The sequence below is a fragment of the Cavia porcellus genome, unplaced genomic scaffold, assembly GCF_034190915.1.
Source record: "Cavia porcellus strain 051 isolate PalLab524CR breed Dunkin Hartley unplaced genomic scaffold, mCavPor4.1 scaffold_3, whole genome shotgun sequence".
NCBI classification, from domain to species: Eukaryota; Metazoa; Chordata; class Mammalia; order Rodentia; family Caviidae; genus Cavia; species Cavia porcellus.
Window position 1 is genome coordinate 36209512 of NW_026947486.1, and position 15028 is coordinate 36224539.

The 15028-nt window shown below is 37.5% G+C and overlaps 1 protein-coding gene across 7 annotated transcripts in view; it reads left to right on the forward strand.

Annotated features, from left to right (window-relative positions):
* Eda (ectodysplasin A) overlaps positions 1–15028 on the forward strand; it is a 583517-nt gene that overhangs the window by 473795 nt on the left and 94694 nt on the right. The window lies entirely within an intron of this gene.

Below are 15028 nucleotides of genomic sequence, written 5' to 3' on the forward strand. Positions count from 1 at the left end.
ACCCAAAATTAAAAAAGGAAAGGTTTATTTAGCTCACAGTTTGTGAAGATTTCAGTCCATAATCAGCTGGCTCTAAGGCAGGGTGGCATGGCAGAGGGGCAAAAGTGTATGGTGGCAGCACATACCAAAAGCAACACGAGTTAAAGGATGGAGTGCAATGAAAAGACTCTTTTTGTCTTTTATATTGTATGTAGGCTACCTACCCTAGGTTGGGTATAGCACTCACACATATAATCCCAGCATTGGACTGTGAATTAGGCAAACTCTAGAAGCCTGCCCACATGACACATGAGGATTTGCAGGGGACATTCAGACACAAATCATAAGAGGAGGAAAAAGAGAACTTAAGGAAGCTACCCAGATTTTTGGCAAGGTGCTGTACTATTCACCAAGATAATGATCAGTGGAGAACCATGTGTGGCTTTAGACAAGTTGAGTTTCAGGTAACTCTGAGAAATTCTAGAAGAGAAAACCTATAAACAGTCTGAGCTCAGGAAATAGTCTCTGAGTTGGAAATGTAAATATGGAGATCATTAGCTAGCTTAGTACTGTCTCAGTTATAAATGTCTGAGAACTGACCTAAAATGTCTTGAGATTTTCTTTTAAAAGAAAAAGGTGTGTAGGAATTATTGGTTCATTTAACTGCAAAGTCCCCAATGATCTCGGCATAAAACATAGCTTAACCTTGGGATTTCAGTGATGTCATCATCACTTTCTCAGCTCTCCTTTCCTTTGATATTGGCCCCATTCTTATGACAGATACTCCATATGAGGTGCCAAAAATAGATAATGTAATATCTCTATGTTTACATCTTACCAACTTAACAAGCCTAGTGGAAGAGTACCTCATTCCATCTACTGAGTTCAATAAGAAAGGTATCATTGATAATTTTGAGGAAGACAGTTTTAATAGGGCATAAGAATTCAAATTAAATCATATGAAAATGTAGAAAATAGTAAACAAGTGAAAAGAGAACAGTGTAATAGCTAGAGATTTAGTAAGCACCTACTGTGTGCAAGACATTATTATGCTATACCTAGGGACACCAAAATGAGTATAATATGGTTGCATAGTTGTTAGAAATCATTGTCTTCTTAGTAAGCTCTTCACAGAGGTGTTAAGAATTTATATAGAAGAGTGATAAGATTGCAGTTAAAGCATTGAGGAAGCCACAAAATGGTCAATAAAATATGTTCTGCATATCTCTGAAGAGAAGTGGTCACATATTTGGCATGCCTGTATGAGTGAGATGTGATATTTGATTTGGATTTTGGAGGATGAATTGGACTTTGATGAAGAAAAGTATAAATTTTATTTGTAACAAAGGGTACATTAAGACTTCCGGGAGAACATGGCAGATAGATAGCAGCAACTACGGAGGCTCTCTGAGATACCCCACTTAGAATCCAGGAATGGTATGGTACGAGGAGTCCTAAGCAAGGGGAGATATACCCTGCCAACCCAGGAATTAACTAAGCTAAGAGAAACCAACTGGAAATGCAATCCTGGTGCTATAACAGGAACAAATAAAATCTCAGGGCAGAAGCTAGAACCCGGGCCACTGGAAGCCGTGATTTGAATTTCCTGCTGCTGCTTCTGCTGCATCCAAATCAGCATGGCAAGGAGAGAGATGTACAAAAGCTCTGAGAGTGGGAATCGGCAAACAGAGTTGAGAGCAGGACTGGCAGGGAGCCCTGCATTGACCTGCCGTAAGTGAGTGGAACGGATACCCTTCCATAGAGTAGGAGGCTCCAGCAAGGGACATACTGGGACCAGGCAGACTTGCTGGAACAGGACGCTGCAGTGACTTTAGTTACATATTCCCCACTCAAGCAGAATTGGTGGGGAGTGCCTGGCATGGGTTACGCCTCTAATTAAGACACAGTAGGCTAGCCCAAACCAGGTCCCAGTGCCTGGAGGTGCACTCTAGCAGTGAAGCCTTCGGTAGGTTGATCTGGAGGGGTGGGCCCAGCAGAGGCTGCCCAGGTCTGTGTCTCCCTAGTACATTGCAGTGGGCAGGAACACCTAGCCAGCACAATTCAAACAAACTGTAACAGACAAAGAGAAAAAAACTGGGCCTCCTATATTCGCTTGTATGGAAGGAACAAAAAGAATGGGAAGAGGAAGCAACAAGAAAGGGTCCTCAGTCCCCAATCCTGAGAACACTGATCCAGGAAAGGGAAACACAAAGGAGGACAGAAAACATGCAATATCAGACACGGCACCAATACACATAAAGCGCTATCTCTAAATCTTCATAGACAAGTTTAAAAGTGAAGTATTTAATGAAATAAAGCAAGGGATAAGTAGAATAGTTAGAAAAATGCTAAGCACCACTCAAGAAAAAACAGATGGTGGAATGGAAGAACAGAAAAAAAGGGGACAATTGTTTGATGGAGAAAATAGAGAAAGCATAGAATACATGAAGCAGGTTCAAAGAGATTACCAGGAAACTAAAAACTCTATCAAAAGCTGGCATAACAGCTTGAAAGAAACTAAGGATAGATTATCTGAACTGGAGGGCAGATTTGTAATGTGGGAGCATGAAATGAAAAACTTCTTAAAAATAACAAGAAAAGAAACAGCAATAATACAAAGGCTAGAAGATGATAAGAGGATCTATAACTTAAGAATTAAGAACATAAAAGAAATAGGGACACAAACAAATGGACTACAAAAGCTATTCACAAAAATAATCTAAGAGAATTTCCCTAATTTAGCAAAAGGTAAAGATACTCAGATGTATGAGGCATACAGGACCCCAGCCACCTACAACCCAAACAGAGCTACACCCAAGCATATAATAATCAAAATTACAGAAATCTAATATAAGAACAGAATATTAAAAGCCGTCAGAGACAAGAAGCAGAACACTTACAAGGGAACACCCATCAGAATTACATCAGACTTCTTGGCACAAACCATCAAATCACAAAGAGCATGGGGGGAAATAATTGAAGCTTTGAAAAATAACAACCTCCAGCCAAGATTGATATATCCTGCACAACTGTACCTAGAAACTGAAGGAAAAACAAGATGCTTCCAGGATAAAGAGGAACTAAGGGAATTTGCAACCACCAATTTAACCCTATAGAGAACACTTAAAGGAAAATACCAAGATTCCAGAAACAGTGGCAGAGAGGCCACAATGGATGGAGCAGAAAGTGAAATGAAGAAGACAAACTGACAACAAACGACAGAAAAAGAGCTCAACAGCAATGAGGCAGAGAAGATTGGATGGTAGGAACAGCTATTTTGGAGAAAACAAGACACCATAATAGCTAGAGCTAATTTAGTATCATCTTGTTTTGAAGTCCCATCAAGCTTTTATTCTTCTGTCTCCATCGGTCTTAACAGGTTGTATCTTATTGGATTTTATTATATGTGACAATATAAGCAAAAACTTTTATAGACAAGGAGATTATACAGACACCATTGTTCATTTTCTGATAGTTGATTCTAAATACCCTGTAATAATGTCATTCTCTTGAATGGTTTTACATTGTCTTGATATGTTTGGTGCTACAGTATACGAAATTATACTCAAAGATTTCAAGGAAAGAGACACTACGGTAACTACTTTTATGTCAGGATATCTTGTGGTGAGACACTATTTTGCTTAAATGGTTATGCTTTGACCTGTGCTGTTTTGTTGTTATGCCCTCTTTTATCTCAATCTCCTTTTTTAAAATTATTTACTTGTTTATTTTTATCTAATTAAGGGAAAAATAAATAAAAATAGCAGGATACATTTATAGCAACCCACTGTGATTTCCTATTAACTTGATTTGAAACCCTGTATTGCCCTCACCATCTTGTTTTGACTGATTTTCCTCTATTCTGCTTTGCTTGATAGACCAAGTTCGAAAATATAGACAACAACTGTGAAGACAATAAGATTTATTATGATTCCTATTCTGGTTGACTATTATCTTCTTTTAACGACCTGTAATGTCTCCAATGTTTTGGTTTTATTCTTTAATGTTTTGTTCAATTTTATTATAACTGATGATATAGGCAATTCTTTTTAATATAGCAAGAGGCAGTATGGTAACCATTGTTGATCACCTAGTATTTTGTTTTTACATTATCTATTATGTCCATCCTTTTGATTTGACTGACTCTGTTCTGTTATGTCACATTTGGTTTTACTCTCTTCAAAAAAAAAAGTAATAAGAACTGTGGGAGTAATAAAACCCAAAATGTGTAATTGTTATTGTAAAAAAGAGAGGAAAAGAAAGTGCTCTAAAGGATATGACTGCATATATATTTTAAGTGTATAAGATAGATAACCATATTACTGAGTTTTGTTGGATCATTGAACAAAACTGCAGTCTCACTGTTTGAAAGTCCACTTTATATACTTTAATTTTGTAACTTGAACAACTATTTCTAAGATAACAATATGTAATCTATTAACTAGTGATTTACTACTGTTTATTTTTTCTGAAATTCTGTATGAAATGTACCCTTTTTCTGTTTTTTTTTTCTCCTTAAATTTTTTTTTAAAAAGGGTACTTTAAGTAGGAAGGCTAACCAGTCTTGTAGTTTTATTTTCTTGCCATGAGAGGTTTGGAATAAGTGCTGAGGAGAAGCATTGATGTTGGGCATAGAAAATGTGATAGGAGTCCAGAACAGCCTGAATGGTCCTTAATAAATGCCATTTTAATTGCAAATTGTCATGACATCTTCCTCACCTAACTAAGCCTCTCCCCTCCATAGAACTTGAGAAATAAATGCTAGCAAAGCAATTCTTCCTTGTTACTAAATACTAAATATAACATGTGTCTGATCGTTCTTAACATTGGCAGCAATATTAATTCCCTAACCTTCTACTTCCAATCCCTAGTGCTAGGTAGCAAAATACATTTAGACTTTTGACGTAATTTACAAAGAATAACGTATCCTACTGTTTTTTTGATTGTGCCCTTCAGCTGACTTTAAATATACATATCTTATCAGTAACATAGTCACAAATGTACAAGAGCTTTTTTTGAAACAGTAGAGTACCAAGGGTGTCTTGCTATAGGCTTACAAATCTTGGTTGTGTTTTAACACTGTTTCCAATATACATCCCCAGTAAGGAACCTAGTATTGTGATGCATTAGTTCAGTTACTAAGTGTCCATACATGCTGAATTCCACATGCTGCAAGCTAGGGGTCTAACCAACCTGTGCTGTGCTGTGTCATTTGATGTATTGGTAGCTTGATATATTGGTAGAAGGTAGCTTTGTCCAATTCTATTCTACTTATAGCAAAATCAGTCATAGACCTGGCCTACTTCCATAAATTTTGTAGTGTCATCCTTATAGATGAAATTCAGCACATGATCTTACATTGTGCTGTAAAAGTAAGAAGAAGATTGACTTCGTAACTTGTTATACTTTGATCCTGGTCTGTTTAATAATGTGATTTCATTAAAAGAAAATGGAAAAAGAATGTATTTCTCATGATGGCTCCACAGTATCTCCTAAGATGCTCACTTATTGTAAATAAAGCAATTTCATTCTGTCCTTGTTAGAAGAGGATTTATACTCATTATAAAGAAAAGATAATAGCTTATTACCATGGATATGCTAATTACCCTGTTAATCATTGTCCAATGAATAACTGAATCAAAACATCACGTGTATCCATCATAAATTATACAAATGTTATGTATCAAAACAATAAAAATCTTTAAGAAACAAAATAAGGGCATAAAAAGGCAGTTGAAGAGTGAGGATAGTCTGGCTTCAGTAAAAGTGACAAGCTAAACCCAGGAAGATCGTATGAAAAAGGCAAGACCACTTGCTGTGTTGCTATGGTTGAAACCCCATGGCAATGTTATATTATATATTAAGTGTAACTAGACTTTTGGCTTTATTATAATATCTTGCTTCTCCAACCATATTGCAATGTGCAATGCATTGCCCTCATTATATTTTCCCTACTGTGCCATAATACACCAGAATTTATTCTTTCTGTCTTTGTACCTGTTGTGCAACTTGTCTTTATCACCCCTTTCCCTTAGTCTCTCCAATCTCTAGTAACCACTATTTTACACTTAACTTTTGAGATTTTAGATTCCACATATGAAGGATGTTATATGTTTTGCTTTTTAACTTGTAGTCCTAATCTCTCTTTCCAACATCCAGCTCTAGAATTAATTGCCTTTAAATGGCCTTGATGAGCTGATATCCAGATGACTTGTCTTCTTAATTTACATTCTTCCATGTGCATACTTAAAATATTTACATTTTATAGGTCTTTTTCATGTACTTCTTTTATCTTCCTACTATATAAGACAACATAAGACACAAGAGGTTGGGGATTCTTACTATCTCAGTGTGACACCTAGCATAAGGCAAATAGTCAAGTAGTTAATGAATTTTTGCAGACTGAAAGGATTCACACTATATGAACATGCTAAAACATAACTCTCTTTTAATAAAGAAGACACTATTTGACACATGATAAGAGCTGGACAGTATACAATACCTATGAAGCAACAACGAGTTGTATGTATATGTGATAATTCATAGAGAGGTTGAGGGAAGAATTTATTATAAATGTTTGTTTATGAGGTAGAAACCTTTGGTCCGTTTCCAGTTCTATTATAGTATAGTACACAATGGCTTCTCCAACAAGCAATATCATACAATATATATAATGTTCCAAATTTCATATTTAAACACAAAGGAAGACAAGAAATTTCACCATAATTTATCATTACATATTTATTTTTTTTACTCCCCTTCATTCTTTAAATTTCATTATTGCTGTTAACTGCTGAGGTTTAATAGCATGCTCTTGACCTTTCCCTGGCATATTACACAGCTTGCAGTACAGTCACATGTGGAACAGCCTCCCTGGGCTCTCTATGGTTCTGTACATATTTCTGGAACACCAACTGTACCCTGACCCTCTTTTCACTGCTCAAGAAAGCCTATCAGAATGCAAATGAGAGCAATGATATTATAGAAATAATATTACATCTGTTCCAGTTTTCATTTAAGTATATCATCGTTGATCTTCACAACTTTGTTAGTAGAAAAATATTTACAAGAATTCAAAAATGAGTTGTGAATCACTGGAGCAGCAAAACATTTGGTTCACATTTAAGGACCTGGATTCAAGTTGCAGTTTGCCACTTACTTATTATGAAACTTTGAACATGCTTATCAATCCCTTAGTCTCAGTTTGTATAAAGTGACAATAATGGTTATGCCCTTTTCACTGAGTTGCAGTGGAGATTACAATGCTATTTGAAAAGCAGTTTTTAGATGTAAAGCTCAGGGCTGGGGGTTTAGCTCAACGGCACAAGCACCTGCCTGGCAAGTGTGAGGTCATGAGTTTGATCTCCAGTACAAAAAAAAAAAAAAAAAAAAAAAAAAAAAACAGTAAAGCCCTAGGAAAATCTGAGCTCTGTAGTCCCATATTCACCTGTGTACTTATTCTTTCTGACATTGTCAGGTCCTTGGCTTGAATCTTAAACTACCTACCTGTGCCTTTGACTCTTTCCTGTTACTATATAACTTTTTCATCTCCTTTTTCAAAATCATTCTGTTGTAGCTGATCCATCTAATGGGCCAAAGATTTCATATATTTCCGTTACAAGCAGCCATACTTAGCCCTAACTCCTAGAAGTTTTTCTTATTGTGATCACACTGATGAACTTTAATGCAGTCTGGGACAGGTAAAATAAAACCTCCTCAGTTACTTCAGATTTTTTTTTTTTTTGCACTGGGGATTGAACTCATGACCTCTCGCTTGCCAGGCAGGCACTTAAACTGCTGAGCTAAATCTCCAGCCCCTACTTCAGAATTTTGAATCTTTCCCAGATTCCATAGAAAGTTTTCATATCCAGAGGTCCGGATTTTCTTTTGTTCTCCAGTACCTCTAGTATATGCCCACACATACAGAAAGTACAGTGGATCCCAAGGTGAGAGATTGACCCATCAAGAATAAGACCTTTAATGCAGGGTATAGTGAAGACAGAATATGTATTCTCTAGATGGTTCAATAACTTGACCTAGGATACACTGCATTCTCAAAATTTTTGTGAGAACTCTCTACAGTAAGGTCTGGGTATACACATTGCTGCTGTCCCAAGCATATATTCCATGCTAGTCAAACAAAAAGATTGTAAAACTAAGACCATGCCCCTCACATGGTTTCTTGGACCTAAAAAAAAAAAGCAGCCCTACACTTAGGAGTTATTCATCTTAGTGGTTCTAATTCATATTCAGGCTCTCTTTTGTTTATTTGTATTACCTTCTCCAAGGACCACTAATTAGTTGTCTCAGGTAACAATTATGAATTGTTCTGTCACTATACAAGGAGAATACTATGCATACAAATGGATACTTAAAAGATTATATAGTGAGGGCTAGAAAAAATGGTGGCTTACTATGGGGCTGGATGGAGAGCCTCTGTGGAGAAATTAGATCAGATGCTAGAATTTAACAACATGGAGAGGGCCAGACAATTGGATAATGATTCTTATTAACCAAGGCAGTAACCAATGGGAAAAATGAAACTAGGAAGAAGAAGGAAAAGTGCAGGTGGAGAACTGAAACCTGACACACTCACTGAGACCCATTCTGCACTGTACTAGGCATGCCCAGATGGCACAAAGTCATGCTCAGACTGCAGCTGCTGATAATGGGAGTCAGCAAATCCCAGGCCCTTAATGGGAGGACATGGTGCAGTGAACAGTGGATCCAAAGGGAAGAGCTTTATTGGCTCTTGGTGAGTGCTGGAAATTGGGTGCTGGGGACCTGCGAAGCAGCCAGAGCTACCTGGCTGCACCAGAGGAGACTGAGAGAGGACCATACACCTGGGCACTGAAGCCAGGCACTGCACAGTTTTCTGACCAATCTGCACTGTGCTAGGAGTGAAGTGAAGACATGCGGCACAGTGTGGAGCGGACTCAAGAGGAAGAACTACATTGATTCCTGGTAAGTGCTAGGGATTGGGTCTCGCAGCTGCTGTCGCTGGCTGGAGGACATCTTGGAGTTGGGCAGAGCCCGGCACCCTGGTGACATCAGTCAGCTGCCCCTGGCACAGACACAAATGGTGGGATCTGCTGGGTCTGAGCCACGCCTCTTGTTGGGACCCAATAAGCAAGTACAAAATTGTCGCAACTCTGACATCCACAAGGTACAGCCTAACTTGTGGATTGACTGACTCAGAGGCTCAAGGCTAGCCTGCACCACCCCTGCATCCCTGCATGTACCTCAGATAACAGCAAACTGAGGAGGGCAGCAAAACCCCAGTCAGCACACTTCAGGAAGCCCCTAAGCAATCTAGAGAGGGCCAGAGCACCCCCCCCCAGACACACCTGTCTGAAAGAAGCCAGAAAAATGACAAGAGATAGAAAAAAAACCCTCCAGCTGCTGAACCTGGGAAAATAAACCCAAGAAAAGTAAATACAGAAGAGAACCAGTGCAATAACCATTCAATACTAGACACAGCATCAGTGGACATAAAGAAATACCTTCATGACCTCATAGATGAATTTAAAACTGTACTTCTGATCCAAGTGAGGCACGGTATAAAAAGATTAATTAAAGAAATGATAAGCCCCTCCCAAGGGAACACAGGAGGAAGAATGGAGAAACTCAAAAAAGAAAGAGAAACCTTTGATGAAGACCTTAAACATAACCTAGAATACATGAAACAGATCCAAAGAGATTACCAGGAAACTAAAAACTCCATTGAAAAATGGCAAGATGCCTTGACAGAAACTAAAGTTAGCCTTTTGAAACTTGAAGAGAGATTTATGATATATGATTTCAAAAGAAAAGATCTCTTAAAACTAATGAGGAACCAGAAAGAAACAATACAAAATCTAGGAGATGACAAAAGGATACATAACTTAAGAATAAAACACATGAGTGAAGAAGCAGGAGTAACCCAAAATGAACTACAAAGACTATTCACAGTATAATAAAGGAAAACTTCCCAAGCATAGGAAAAAGAAATATCCAGATAAATGAGGCATACAGAACTCCAAACAACTACAACCAAAACAGATCTACACCCAGACATATAATAATCAAGATTCCAGAAATCCACCAAAAGAACAGAATATTAAAAGCAGCCAGGGAAAAGAGCAGATTACCTACAATGGAAAAATTATCAAAATAATAACAGACTTATCAACACAAACTCTCAAATCGAGAAGAGCCTGGGGGGAAATAGTCCAAGCCCTGAAAGAAAGTAATCTTCAACCAAGACTGATGTACTCAAAACTCTCTCTCAAAATTAATGGAGAAATAACATGTTTTCAAAACAAGGAGGAATTGTGGAAGTTCATGGCCACCAATCCAACCCTACAAAAAATACTGAAGGACATTCCAGAGAGAGAGAGGAAAAAATACCAGGATTCCAGCAACAGTGGCAGAGAGGCCTCAATGGATGGGGCAGACAGTGGAATGAAGGAGTAAAGTGGAAAAATTATAGCAAAAAAATAGAATAGCAGACATGAGCAGAGACAGTAAGCTATAATCTTTAATATAGATAGCCTTGATACACTAAAATTAAAAAAAAGAAGCACACAGGGTAGAATAGGAGGCAGGTTCCATTGAGATGCTCTGAATAGGAAATACACTCAACCCAAAAGAGGGTTAATAAACTGAAAGTCAAAGATTAGAAAGCAATGCTATATGTGACAGGAAATCAGAGAGAGATAGGGACAACTCATCCAGCAGCCACACATAGGTTGGAAAGCTATGACACTTTTGGGCAGTGTAGAACTACACAGCCAGAATGAAGGAAAACCCTAAGACTTTCATAAGTAAAGAACTACAGCTCAAGATCAAGCTCAGGGATAAAACTGTTCAGCAACACTCAGACAACAAGCTGACCTCTAATCTAAAAACTAAAGGGTCTAGTGGGACCCAAAACATACAAAGCATCCTGAGAAGGGGAAAGGTGAAAAATAGCTTAAAAAAGGAAGGCAGAGGTCATTGTTAATAGTGTATCAGGATTTAAAAGTCACAGTAGACTTATTACTCTGTTTAATTTGATTTTATTTTGTTCCAGTCTGTCCACTCACATCAGATTTGAGGGCAGATATCTAACCCAAAAATAGCAGGTTATACCATGGTAACTATTCTTAATACCCTATAAACTTAAACTGAAACTTTGTATTACTTACATTGTCTTACTATGACTGATCTTATTTGAAGCTGGGTTGTTAGACCGCAGTTTTACCTTGATGGATTTTATTTGAATTTGGTATGCTTGATAGTATCAAGTCTAATAGTAGAGGCAACTACTCTGAAGATGAAAAGATGTAAAAGATATCCATACCGGTTTTGATTATTAACTGCTCTCAAGTCCTACAATGTCTTCAAAGTTGTGTTTTAATAAAAATAGCTATGTAATACTATGCTTAACTATGTTAAGCCTGATGATGTGGACAAGTCTATTGAGAATAACAAGAGAACGCATAGTAATTATGATAGATCACCTAATATTGTGGTCTTATGTGTCTTTTTCATTGCATGTTTTTCTAGGAATTTGTTTTGTTGTCTTGCTATTATCTGTTTTTCCCTATAATACAGAGAGGATAGAAATACATGTAGAAATTCACACATGGGAAGAATTTTTTAAACTATTTATGGGAACAGATTACATAATGCACGATGTAGTGAACAGATACTCTGAAGAAGGGACACTAAGAGGCCCAATGCTAATTCTGTAATGTTATGATATAAAATCTAGCAATACTATTATTCCCTGTTTAGAGTGATATTAGTCTAGTCTCTTAAGTTCAATTTCAGCATATGTAAAGATAAGGACAGCTACTATGAAGAGAATGAGAGACATTATGGTAGTCATTATTGACTTCCCAAATGTTAGGTCTTGAAGACCTAAAAAGCCTTCATCATCCTGTAATGATTTGATTAGTTCTATAATATGCAGGATATATTCAATGTGTGTGAAGATGGGGACAACTATTTGGAAGAAAACTAGAGACAATAAGTTAGACAGTGAAGATCTCCAGTGGACTTGCTTTGAAATCCGTATTTCTTTAAACTGTTTATTTATGAACTGTTTTGTTCTGTTTTGATATGTTTAATCTTACCCTCTTTAAGATAAAAAACAAGTATGTAGGACTGATAACCATATTACTAAGTTTTTGTTGGATCATTGAGCAGAACTGTTGGCAGTGTCACTATTTAAATGTCACTTTGTATGCTTTAATTTTGCAACCTGAACAAGTATTTCTAAGATGACAATATGTAACTTACCAACTAGTGATTTTTTTACTGTTTATTTTTCTGTAATTTTGTGTTATTTCTACCCTTTTTTTTCTTTTTTCTCTATAAATAAAAAAAGATTATATAGTGATAAAAATCTAACAATTCAAATGCCATCACTAGGATAGTGTATGGATAAACTGTAACATTCCTACTATGAAATATTTTAAAAGCAGTCAAACCAACAAATTGAAGTAGCACTTAACAGGTGTGGTGGAATCTTACCATTATAATTTTAAGCTTATCAAGTGTAAGTCCCTTTGCACTTAGGATATATAGCTCAGTGGCAGAATGGCTGCTTGCCATGTGAATTCAACCCCCAGAATTCAACCCCCAGAAGCACAAAGAAGAAGAAAAACCTATATTGAATTTATCACAAAAAGAAATGCTGTATTTATTAAGTACATTTATAAAAGAAGTCACCTTGAACAAACCCAATTTAATACTGAAAAACTTAAGTCCTAAAATATATATAGCATAGTAATTGCTATGGATTAAAAAGTGGTGGTCAACTTAACACCAGCTGCATTAAGTCAGCATGGTGCTGTGTGTAGGTGGCCTATCTGAGGAAAGTTGCCAGCATAAAAAGAGACATGGAGAGGAAAAGAGTGGATATTGTGGATTCTCCTAAGTGCTGTTGTTTGGAGCCATTGGCTCTCCTGGAGAAGCTCATCATGACTAGCTTCCCCAATACAGATTCGGCCATTATCTTTGGAAGAGTTGGGCCCTTGTCACTGAGGATGGCTGTGGTTCACTTTGGGGTAGCTCTGGGGAGTTTACTCCAGGGGGACTCCTTTTGCATAGCAGACAACAACCAAAGAGGGATTCCAGCAGGGACATTCACAGAAAATCAAGCACCATTTTAGGAATAGATTATTTCAATCTGAGACTCAAAACAACTATGAAGCAATTTCACTTTAGGGCTCCTAGTGTTGCTCTCCAACAGTGAGTAGGCAAGTGACAGCCCCAGGAGACAGCCACAGACAGGGAGCAGGATAGAAAAAGATCCCCTAGAAATTTCAGTGAAAAGCCAGGCCAAGCTGAGTTGCACTCAGAAATGGCTGAGTTGGAAAGTGCCAGCATATTTGAACTCTTGCTCTGCTGCCTACAGGCAGTACAGATCTGAAACCTGAATGCCTTAGCTATCTTCCAGTGTGAGCAAGGACACATCTTTGTGTGAACATTGCCCCTGACCAGGGTAAAAAAGAAGGGCCTCTGGAAAGGGGGTTTCCCCACAAACCTACAGGCTATAAGCCTAGGTGGACAAAACCGTGACTTGATGTACTACGTAACAGTGGATCTTGGAAAGAACCCAATTATTTTAAAACACAGAGATATTATTTTCTGTTTTTGGACTCATTTCAATTTTCCTTTTACCCTTTATTCTGGTTCCCGGTTTATTGAGATCTGGGGTTTTTTGTTTTGTACTTTTCCCCTTTTTTAAAAAAATTCTTTTTCTTATTGATTCTCCTTTTAATTTTTTCTGGTTTATTATTCTCTGCATTATTTCATTTTTCTCCCCTTTTTTGTTTTATCTTGTATTTGCCTTTGGTTTTTCTGTTACCTTTACCTAATTCTCTAAATATCTTTATGCTCATTACCCTGTTTCCCTAAAATAAAACCTAATAAGAAAATAATTCACCTTGAAAACTAGAGATCAAAAATTCTATTGCCAGTCACCTTGCCTTATCTGCCATTACAGAGTAGCCACCAAACAAAAGACCGTATGCTCTTCTGCATGACACAGGCCATCATCATGGTAATAACCAAGGCTTATTTTGCAGTTAGGTCTTATTGTGAGGGGAACAGGGTAATAGAATTCTTTTTCTTTTTTCTCCTCATTTTCATGTCCCATTGCTTATTTTTTCAAATTTTTCTTCTTATATTCTCCTATTTCCACCCCTGTTTATCTTGCATAGTGTAATCGCTGATACACTCCTGGCAGCTTGAACCACCACTGGCACATTCATGACTATCCCAGTGGGCTTCTTGTTCCAATCAATGGCACTGTCCCAAGCCACTCTCTGGGACAGTCAAGCAAGTCTGGGGCAGGGGGGGGGGGGTTCAAGCCAGCTGGAACGTAACACTTTCAAACCAAAGCTACCTGATATCAAAGCACACAAATTTCAGCCTCATCATGAACATGTTAAGCTTTATTAATCTTTATATAGGTAACTCTATGTTGCTAATGTTGAATTCCTTCCTATCATTACTGGACATACAGTTACTGCATTTAGTAAATATTTGCTGTATGTAAGCATTTGGTTTGTCTTAATGTTTATACTATAGTTACAGATTTCTTGTTTAAGGTTAAAGGTGGTACACTATTGTTTTTTATGTCAATATGCAGTTTCTTTTAGACTATAGAGATCCCTTTCCCACGCTCATTGTGGTCCAGGAAGGTTTATATTTGTAATCCCAAGGAGAACTTGTTGAAATTCTAGTGAGTCAATTCTAATCTACCACTTGCAATGCAACCCAAGGAGAGAATAAAGACACTAAGACATAACATATACAGCTATAGGGAGCCAAGGGGTCCTAAATCCAGCCAAGATGATAGTTTTCCCAGAATAAAAGCTGCACACCCAGAGCCCAACCCAGGTTTTATTAATTCTCCATGAGGGATGTGGCTTGGGGATGAGTGACAGTGAGAGTGGTGGGAAATATGTAACTGCCTTGGTTACAGTGAGCTGGGCTAGGTAGAAGGTCTGAGATCACTTTGTGATATGCAGAGGACAAGAAATGCAGAGAGAGTAATCTGCATAACACAACT